Raw genomic sequence first — 10,810 nt, forward strand, 5'->3', positions numbered from 1 at the left:
AAGATAGTTGAGCAGGGATCCTCCTCACAGCTCGAGGGCAGAGGGGAGTGCCTGTGGTCATCTACATTATAGCACAGGCGAAAGAGCATAAGACCTTAGAGGAATAAAAGTCCTAGGCAGGTGGCCCCCCCAAACCCCAAAGCCTTGGAAGTACTGTAAATTAGTCTTGGCCTGAGGAAATGAGTAACAACAGAAAAAGAGGAATCTGTTTAGTCTTGTGGAAGATCAAAACACATCTAGATGACCAAAAAAATCAAAGCTTCTGTATCCAAACCTCCAAGAGAAATGGAAAATGGACTCAGACTATGGATGAGTTCAAAAAAAGACTTTGAAAAGCAATTAAGGGAGGTGGAGGAAAAATTGGGAGAAGAAATGAGAACAATGAAGAAAAAATCATTAAAACCAAATCAACAGCTTGATGAAAGAAATACAAAAAGAATCCTGAAGAAAATATTATGTTAAACAACCAATTTAGGCCAAATATAAAAGACAAAACAAAAAGCAAATGAGGAGAAGAATGCCTTCAAAAAAGCAGAATTGGCCAGCTGGAAAAGGAGATATAAAAGCTCTCTGAAGAAAATAACTCTTTCAAATGCAGAATGGAACTAACGGAAGCTGATGACTTTACAAGAAATCAGGAAGAAATAAAACTCTTCCAAAAAAGTCAAAAACTAGAAGAAAATGTGAAATATCTCATTGGAAAAACAACTGACCTCAAAAACAGATCCAAAAGAAATAATTTAAAAATTATTGGGCTATCTGAAAGCCATGACCAGGAAAATAGCCTGGACTTCATTTTTCAAGAAATAATACAGCAAAATTTCCCTGAGATCTGAAAAGTAGAGGGTAAAATAGAAATTGAAGGAATTCCCCAATCACCTTCTAAAAGAGATCCCAAAAGATAAACATCGAGGAATATTATAGCCAAATTCTCAAACTCCCAAGTCAAAGAGAAAACACTTAAAGCTTCTAGAAACAAACAATTCAACTACCTTGGCTCCATAGTCAGGACTACACAGGATCTAGTAGCACATTAAGGGCTTGTAGGGATTGGAATAGGATATTCTGGAAGGCAAAAGATCTTGCTTTACAACCAAGAATCATCTACCCATTAAAACTGAACATTGTCTTTCAGGGGAAAAGATTGACTTTCAATGAAACAGGGGACTTTCAGACTTTTGCATTGAAACAACCAGGAGTGAACAGAAAGTTTTATTTTCAATTATAGAACTCTGGTGAACCATAGAGGGGGGTAGACAAAAAAGGACTAACTATGATGAACTTAATGATATTGAACTGTTTATATTCCTGCATGGGAAGAAGATATTGATAACTCATATGTAATTTCTCATTTCTAAAGACATGTTAGGAGCATATATAGACAGGGCACAGGAACTAACTGAATATAATGGTATAATATAGTAAAAAGATAGAGTCAATGGGTGAAAAGGGGAAGTACTGGGAGGAAGAGAAAGGAGAGGAAGAAGGAGCTAAGAAATTTCACATTAGAGTCAAGAAAAAAGCTTTTTCAATGGAGTGGTATGGGAGAAGGTAAGTAAGAATGAGTGAATCTTCATTCTCATAAGAAATGGCTCAGAAAGGAAATAACATACAGAATTAGTAGGGTATAGAAATCTATCTTACCCTAGAGAAAATTGAGAAGAAAGGGATGGGATAAGGGGAGGAATAGGTGATAGAAGAGAGGGAAGATTGTGGGAGTGGGTACTCAGATACAACACACTTTTGGACAGGGACAGGATGAAAGGAGAGAGAGAGAATAGAATAAATGAGAATGTGGAGGAATAGAAGGGAGGGAAATACAGCTAGTAATAGCAACTGTGGGGAAAATATTGAAGCAAGTTCTCTGGTGGATTTAGGATAAAGAAAGCAACTCAGTCCAGAGACAGAGTGGTTGGATTCTGAACACAGACTGAAGTACTCTTTTTCTCTCTCACTCGTCTTGAGGTTTCTCATCTTTTTGTGGGGGGAAGGGGTGTTTATGTTTCCTCTTATAACAAAATTATTTCAATAATATAAAATAATTAATCCAAAAAAATTTAAACAAATGAATTGAACAAATGGAAATGATAGAATCCATGAGACACCAGCAATCCATCAAATAGTGGTGAAAAACAGATGAAAACATAAGGTGCCTCTTAGGAAAAATTGACCATTCTGGAAAATAGATACAGGAGAGATAAATTCCAAATTATAGCTATATCTAAAAGCCATGATTAGAAAAAGAACCTGGGCAATATGAGGAAATTATTATAAAATATTGCCCAAGTGTCCTAGAACAAGATAAAATAGAACTTCAAAGAATGCATAGATTAGCCCAGAAAAAAGATTCCAAAATAAAAACTCCAAGGAAAAACTTATAACCAACATTTTCAGCTAAAGGAGGAAACTACTGCAAGAAGCCAAAAAGAAGTGATTTCAATACAAGTGAACCACAATCAGGATTATGCAGGATTTATCAGTTTAAACATTAAAAGTATCAAAGGGCCTGAAATATGATATGCCAGAGGGGAAAGGAGTTTGAATTAATACAAAGAATCAACTACCATGCAAAAATTCAGCATGTTCTTTTTGGGGAAAAGATGAACTTTATTTACATTTTTTTTTATTTTTTGCAAGTCAATGGGGTTAAGTGGCTTAGGTAGTTATTAAGTGTCTGAGGCTGGATTTGAACTCAGATACTCCTGACTCCAGGGCTGGTGCTCTATCCACTGTGCCATCTATCTGCCCAAAAATATGGACTTTAAATGAAGGAATGGACTTTTTAAACTACCTGATAAAACAACTATGAAGAAAATATTGATCTTCAAATAAAAAATTCAAGAGATGAATAAAGAGGTAAAGGGAAAAAGTGAAAATATTAGTTAATTAAATAAAGAGTTTATATTCCTATGTGGGAAGACAATATTTGTAAATCTTGAGAATTGTATTTCTCTTAGATTAGCTAAAAGAAGCATGCTTAAAGATGTGAGTAGAAATTGACTACCATGTGATCACGCTTTTGGTTCTTGAGGGCTGTTATTGATATTGGGACAAATGGAGGGATTGTTCTTGAAGAGATGGTGAGTCCTCACAACTCTCAGACTGGCCAGTATGACCAGAAAGGATAATGATCATTGTTGGAAGGGTTGTGGGTAATCTGAGACACTATTATGTTGTTGGTAGAGTTGTGAACTTATCCAACCTTTCTGGAGAGAAATTTGAAAGGGCAACAAAAATGTGCATACCCTTTGATCTAGCAATACCACTACTGGGTCTATACCCTTAAGAAATGATGAAAAACAGTAAAAACATCACTTGTATAAAAATATTCATAGCAGCCCTGTTTGTGGTGGCAAAGAATTGGAAATCAAGTAAATATCCTTCAATTGATCAATGCCTTAGCAGACTGTGCTATATATATGTCATGGAACCATATTGTTCTATTAGAAACCAGCAGGGATGGGAATTCAGGGAATCCTGGAGGGATTTGCATGAACCGATGCTGAGTGAAATGAGCAGAACCAGAGAAACAGTGTACATCCTAACAGCAACATGGGGGCTATGATCAACCTTGGTGGACTAGCTGATTCCTTCAGTGCAACAATCAGGAATAATATGTGGCTGTCTGCAATATAGAATACTATCTGTATCCAGAGTAAGAACTGTGGAGTTTGAACAAAGACCATGGACTATTACCTTTAATTTAGAAAAAAACCTGATATCTTATTGTCTGTTCTTCCTATCTCTTATACTTTATGCTTCTTCCTTAAGGAAATGATTTCTCTCTCATCACATTCTATTTGGATCAAGGTATACCATGGAAACAATGGAAAGACTGACAAATTGCCTTCTGTGGGGGAAGTAAGATTAGGGGAAAATTGTAAAACTCAAAATAAATAAAATCTTTAAAAAAAAGAAAAGAAAATATGGTGAGTACAAATTGAATATGACATAAGAATCCTTAAGGGTCTTGAGAATTGTACTTCTATCAGAAGAGCTGAAAGAAGTATACTTTGAGAGAGGGAGTGGATGGAAAACAGTTATAAAACAATTAGGCCATGAGCAAAGAAAAAGATTTATGTTGGAATAAGAAGTCAGAAGAATAAGAGGATAAATAACTTCCTATGAAGAGATTATATATTATATATTAGATACATATATATTAGAGGGAAAGAAGGAAGGATGTGAGCATTGAGTAAATCTTATTTTCATTAGATTTGGCTCAAAGAAGGAATAACACATTCTCAATTGAATTTAGAAATTTATCCTTATCCTTTAGGGAAGCAGAGGGGGGCAAAGGGAAAGAAAAGCAAAGAAAGGGTGATAAAATGAGGGTGGAAGTAAAAGTAAATTTAAAAGAAGTAGTAAAAGAGGAAAGGAAAAAGACAAAGGAGGTGGATTGATAAAGGAGAGGACAAACTGATGGAGGCAGCAGTCAAAAGCAAAATACTAGACAGGAGAAGTAAGAGGAAAGGAGAGATAAAAATTACAAATAGGGAAGATGGAATGGAGGGAAATACAGAGTTAGTAATTATATCTGTGAATGTGAATGTGATGAATTCTTCTGTAAAAATGGCAGAGTGGATTATAAAGAAGAATCTTACACATGTTTTTTTACAAGAAGGAAGGAAACTTCAACTTCTCCATAAAGTACCATATGCAATGAAGTAATATCAATATTAAGCATATATGCAGGGTGGCTAGGTGGTGCAGTGAATAGAGCACTGGTCTTGGAGTCAGGAGTACCTGGGTTCCAATCTGACCTCAGGCACTTAATAATTGCCTAGCCATGTGTCCTTGGGCAAGCCGCTTAACCCCATTGCCTTGAAAAATCTAAAAAAAAAAAGCATATATGCACAAAATGGTATGTCATCCAAAACTTATAGGGGAAGCTAAAAGAATAAGAGGAAGATATAGACAGTAAAACTATAATAATGGGAGACATCCACCTTCCTTTTCAGAATTAGATAATTTTACCCATAAAATAAACAACAAGGAAGTTAAGGAGGTGAATGAATGAACTTTTAGAAAAGTTAGACAATAGACCTCTGGAGAAAGCTGAATGGAATAGAAAGGAAGATGTGTGTGTGTGTGTGTGGGGGGGTACATGTCACCTATACAAATATTGGCCAGGTTTTAGCATGTAAAAACCTCAAAACCAAATGGATAAATTTTATATGCTTCCTTTTGGGATCATGAAGAAATAAAAATTCATGTAATAATTGGTCATGGAAAGTTAAGTCAAGAATTAATTAGAAAGGGGCTGCTAGGTGGTGTAGTGGATAGAGCACTGGCCCTGGAGTCAGGAGTACCTGAGTTCAAATCTGGCCTCAGACACTTAATAATTACCTGCTGTGTGGCCTTGGGCAAGCCACTTAACCCCATTGCCTTGCAAAAAAGAAAAACCCTAAAAAAATTAATTAGAAACTAAATAACGTAATACTAAAGAATGAGTGGACCACACAGCAAATTATAGAAAAAATGAAAAAATTAATCCAAGACAATGACAGCAATGATATCAAAATCAATCCCAGACTTGTGAGATTCAGTCAAAGGAGTTTATTAGTTGAAATTTTATGTTTCTAAATGTTTGTATGAATAAATTAGAGTAAGAGGAAATTAATAAATTGGGCATGCAACTAAAATAGTTAGAAAAAGATCAAGTTAAAAGTCCCCAATTAAATACCAAATTAGAAATTCTGAAAAGCAAAGAAAGAAATTAATAAAATTGAAAGTAAGAAAATGATTGAACTACTAAATAAAACTGAGTTGGTTTTAATGAAAAAAATTCCTTAGGTTAATTTGATTTATGAAAAATAAAGAACATCAAATTACCAATATAAAAATGGAAAAGATGAAATCATCGCCAATGATGAGGAAACCAAAGTTATAATTGAGAGCTATTTTGCCCAACTCTGGGCAATAAATCTGGCAATCTAAGTGAAATAGATGAATATGTACATAAATATAAATTGACCAGATTGACAAAAAAGTAAATAAAATACTTAAATAATCCCATTTCAGACAAAGAAATTGAACAAGACATCAATGAACTACCTAAGGGAAAAAAATCTCCAAAGCCAGATGTATTTACAAATGAATTCTATCAAACATATAAAGAACAATTAATTCCTATTTTATATAAACTATTTGAAAAAATAGATGAAGATAAGGGTTTTGCTAAATTCCTTCTATGACACTCATATTGTATTGATACTGAAAGCAGGAAGCGTCAAAACAGGGAAAGAGCAGTCTCCCTAATGAATATTGATGTAAAACTTCTAAATAAAATTTTAACAAGGCAAGTACAGCAAGTTATCCACTAGGATAATACAATATCATTAGGTAGGATTTATAGCAGGAATGTGAATATTATTCAATATTGGGAAAGTATCAACATAATTAACCATATCAATAATAAAACTAATAGAAACATATGATTATCTGAATAGAAGCTGAAAAGGCCTTTGACAAAATACAGCATCCATTCCCATTAAAAAGACTAGAGCATACAGGAAGAAATGGAGTTTTCCTGAAAATGATAAGAACTATCTTATCTAAAACCATCAGCAAGCATTAAATGTAATGGGCTCAAATTAGTGGCATTCCCAATAAGACCAAGAATGAAACAAGGATGTCCATTATCACCATTTCTATTCAATGTTTTATTAGAAATGTTAGCTTTGTAAATAAGGAAATAAAAGGAAATCAAAGGAATAAGGATAGGTAACCAAGGAAACATAAATTTCACTCTTTGCTGATGATATGATGGTATTATTTGAGAATCCTAAAGAGACCCAAAGAACCCTAAAAATCTCCATAACAATTCTAGCAAATTAGTGGGATATAAAATAAACTCACATAAATCATCACCATTTCTATTGTTGACCAATAAAGCCCAAGAATAAGAGTTCAAAAGAGAAATTACATTTAAATTAACTATAGACAAAGTAAAATACCTGGGAATTGATCTCCTAAACCAAATCCAGAATCTATATGAATGAATCATAAAATACTTTTCACATAAATATAGCCATATCTAAACAAGTGGAAAAAATATCAGTTGCTCACAGTTAGATCAAGCTAAAATAAAAAAATATGATAATTTTAATTTAAATTACTTATTCAGTAACAAAACAAATTATCAAAAAATTAGTTGTCTGAATTACATTCCCATTTAACTTTATCTTGCTATCAGGTGTGAGACATTGGTCTGTACCTAGTTTGTACCATACTATTTTCCAGTTTTCCCAGAAGTTTCTGTCAAATAGCAGTTTCTTATTGCAGAAGATGTATTATTTGTGTTGGTCAAATTGCTATAGTTATTTACTGCTATTTCTTTTGCACCTAAAATTTTTCACTGATCTATCATTCTATTTCTTAGCCAGTACTATTCAGGTTTTTTTACTGAGATTTTTCTTTATTTTCATCCATATGTACATCTATATTTTTAAGTTACAAAATTTCCTTCCACTCTCCTTTCCTTCCCTCCCCATCCTCTCAGCAGTGAACAGTTAGCTTAACATTGTACATACGTATTTTGATAAACATTTTTATAGATTAGTTATTTTCACTAAGGGTTATTAGGATTAAGGGAAAGAGATACATAAGAGATAATTTTTATAAAGTGCTCATCAGATTCTGAAGGGTTGTTTTTTTGTGTGTGTATTGTGTTTTGTTTTGTTTTTCTTCCTCTGGATGGGGATAATATAGTCCATAGCTAGTCTAATATAGTTGTTCTAGCTCTATGAACTGAGAGGAGCTGTTTTCATCAATGTTGTTGAAATGTACATTGTTCTATTGATTCTACTCCCTTCACTCAGCATCAGATCCCATAAATCATTCCATGTTTCTTTAGAGTTCAACTTTATGATTTCTTATAGAACAATAGTATTCCATAGTATTAATGTGTCATATCTTGTTTATCCATTCCCCAACTGATGGACATTCCCTCAGTTTCCAATTTTTTGCCACTACAAAAAGAACTGCTACAAATATTTTGGAACATGTAGGACTTTTCGCCCTTTTTTTTACAATTTCTTCTGGATGTAGACTTAGAATTGGAATTGCTAGGTCAAAGGGGATCAACAGTTTTATTGTTCTTTAGGCATAGTTCCATATTGCTTTCTAGAAAGGCTGGATCTGTTCACAACTCACCAGCACTGCATCAATGTCCCAATCCCCCAATAACCTCTATCATTCAGTTTTGATGATTGCCACTTTATAATGTGCTTTCAGAACTGGTATGACTGGGCTACTTTCCTTTGCATTTTTCATTAATTTCCTCGATTTTCTTGATCTTTTCTCCATCCAGATAAATATTACTATTATTTTCCTAGCTCTATAAAATACTTTTTGGGAGTCTTATTGTTCAGGCACTGAAAAAATAGATTAGGTAGAAATTTCATTTTTATTATATTAGCTCCTTCTACCCATAAGTAATTGATATTTTTCCAGTTGTTTAGATATGACTTGATTTTGTGAAAAGTGTTTTGTAGGTGTGTTCCAAAAGATCCTAAGTTTATGCTGGCAGGTAGACTCTTGAGTCTTTTAAGTTGTCTGAAGTTACTTTAAATGGGTTTCTTTTTCTACCTGTTGTTGGGATTTTTAAGTAATGCAAAGAAATGCTGATGATTTATGTGAGTTTATTTTATATCCTGAAACCTTGCTAAAGTTCTTAATTATTTCAAATAGTTTTATTGATTTTCTAGGATTTTCTAATTTCTTTAATTTCTTTTTTCTTCTCTTATTATTATTAAAGCTAACATTACTGAATGATAGACGTGCTAATAGCCAGCCTTGTTTTACCCTTGATCTTATTGAGAATTTTCTAGCCTATACTCATTGCTTATAATGCCTGCTGATATTTTAGATAGATACTACTCATCAGCACTGCATTTATTCCTATGTTCTCTATTGCTTTTAATAGGAATGGATACTGTATTTTGTCAAAAGCTATGTCAGTATCTATTGAGATAATCACATGATTTCTGTTAGATTTGCTAATTATTCAACTAATCATTCAGATTGTTTTCCCTAATATTAAATCAGCTATGCATTCCTGTATAAATCCCACCTGCCCATAGTGTATTATCCTGATTACAAATTGCTGTAATCTCATTGCTAATATTTTATTTAAAATATTTGCATCAATATTCATTGGGAAATTTTCTTTGTCTGTTTTGACTTTTCTTGGTTAAAGTATCAGCACCATAATTGTGATATAAAAGAAATTTGTAATTATTCCTTTACCTATTTTTTCCAAATAGCTTATATAGAATTTATATAATTCTTTAATTGTTTGATAGAATTCATTTGTAAATTCATCTGGCTATGCTCATTTTTTAGGGAGTTAATTTAAGACTAATTCACTTACTTTTTTCTGAGATGGAATTATTGAAATATTTTATATTCTTTTCTGTTAATCTGTGAAATATACATTTCATTTAGATTGTCAGATTTATTGTTTTACATTTGACAAAATAGCTCTCAATTATAATTTTAATTTCCTCTTTATTTGTGGTCAATTTACCTTTTCATTTTTGATACTCGTTATTTGGTTTTCTTCTTTCTTTTTTAAATCAACTTAGCTAAAGGCTTGTCTATTTTATTTTTTATAAGCAACTCTTACTTTATATTTATCATTTCTTTAGTTTTCTTACTTTGAATTTTATTAATCTCTCCTTTGATTTCCAGAATATCTAATTTGTCATTTAATTGAACATTTTTAATTTGGTCCTAGGTTCCTCTTTATGTGATGTATTGCATCCTATTCTGCCTACCCTTTTCTTCTTCAGGACAATCCTTTTTTCATGCCTTAATTTTTTTATGTTATCACATCAATATCATTTTAGTAAACTTGATCTAATAGTGGTACAATTCTCAAAAGTTATGTGTCCAAATACCATGTAAGGATGTAAACAGTTTAATCTTATTGAATAACATTGTTTTTTCTTTCCTGTTTACCTTTTAATGTATCCTTTGGATCTTGCATTTGAAGATCAAATTTTCCATTCAGCTCTGGTCTTTTAATTAGGAAAGTTTGAAAGTCCTTTAGTTTTTTGAATGTACATTTTTTTACAGAAAGATTATCATTATGGCACTCAGGTTTAATTTATTAATACAGATTATTTGATTAAGTGGTAGATTCTATTAATGAAAATGTATGCCTAATTTTTCTAGGTAGTTGATTCTTGATTGTAATTCAAACTTCTTTTTCCTCCATTATACCATGCTCTAAACCCTCTGTTCTCTTTATAATGAAGCTGCTAAATTCCATGTATCTTAACTGTGGCTCCTTAGTACTTGAACTATTTCTTTCTAATTGTCTGGAGTATTTTTTCCTTGATGTGATTATTCTCGATTTTGACTGTAATATTCCTTAGTTTTTCTTTTGAAATTACTTCAGGAGGTGATTGGTGTATTCTTTCAATGATTATTTTTTTGTTCTGGTTCTAGCTTATCAGGGCAATTTTTTTCCAGCCAATTCTTGAAAGATACTTGGTAGCTTTTTTTTGATAATGACGTTCAGGTAGTCTAATGATTGTCATATTATCTCTCCTAATTCTATCAGTTTTTTTTTCCAATGATGCATTTTATATTTTCTTCTTTTCATTTTTTAAAAAATTTGTCAAATGATTTTTTAATTTCTTTTTTTAAGAAAGATTTTATTCATTTTGAATTTTACAATTTCCCCCTAATCTTACTTTCCCCCCCCCCCCAAGAAGGCAATCTGTTAGTTTTTACATTGACTCCATGGTATGCATTGATCTAAGTTGAATATGATGAAAGAGAAATCATATCCTTAAGT

Source organism: Macrotis lagotis, chromosome 4 (assembly GCF_037893015.1).
Source record: "Macrotis lagotis isolate mMagLag1 chromosome 4, bilby.v1.9.chrom.fasta, whole genome shotgun sequence".
Taxonomy (NCBI): Eukaryota; Metazoa; Chordata; class Mammalia; order Peramelemorphia; family Peramelidae; genus Macrotis; species Macrotis lagotis.